Source organism: Lipotes vexillifer, unplaced genomic scaffold, assembly GCF_000442215.2.
Source record: "Lipotes vexillifer unplaced genomic scaffold, Lipotes_vexillifer_v1.1 scaffold587, whole genome shotgun sequence".
Taxonomy (NCBI): Eukaryota; Metazoa; Chordata; class Mammalia; order Artiodactyla; family Lipotidae; genus Lipotes; species Lipotes vexillifer.
In genome coordinates, this window is record NW_006790779.1 from 1,009,786 (window position 1) to 1,010,166 (window position 381).

The window sequence follows — 381 nt, forward strand, 5'->3', positions numbered from 1 at the left end:
GAGGGTGCAGAGGAGGAAAAGAGGAGGAGATGCAGTCCTCTTGGAACGCAAACTGCTAGTGTCCTTTCTAGAGTGACTAACCGCGTTTGGCCTTTCGTTCCTCACCTGGGGAACATGTTCGGCAAGTATAAAACTGGAGCAGGTTGTTTGCAGAAATGCTTTGAAAGTGCCAGGCCTTCTGCTGTAATAGCACTGCAGACCGTGTTTTCTACTGCCCGGAGCCACGTCCACCCAAAAACAGACAACAGGTCTGACCATAGTGAGCCGCTTGGGCACGAAGGCCCTCAGCCTGCTGTTAAGTGGGCGGCAGCTCCAGGAGGGTGGGCGGAGCGGGCAGAGAAGGACGTGTCAGTAGCAGCCCTGCGGCAGGAAAAACGAAAG

The 381-nt window shown here is 55.1% G+C and overlaps 1 pseudogene; it reads right to left on the minus strand.

The window, feature by feature from the left end:
• Window positions 1-116, minus strand: part of LOC103075666 (uncharacterized protein C16orf59 homolog) — a 24,918-nt pseudogene extending 24,802 nt beyond the window's left edge.
• Between the last annotated feature and the right edge of the window lie 265 nt (window positions 117-381).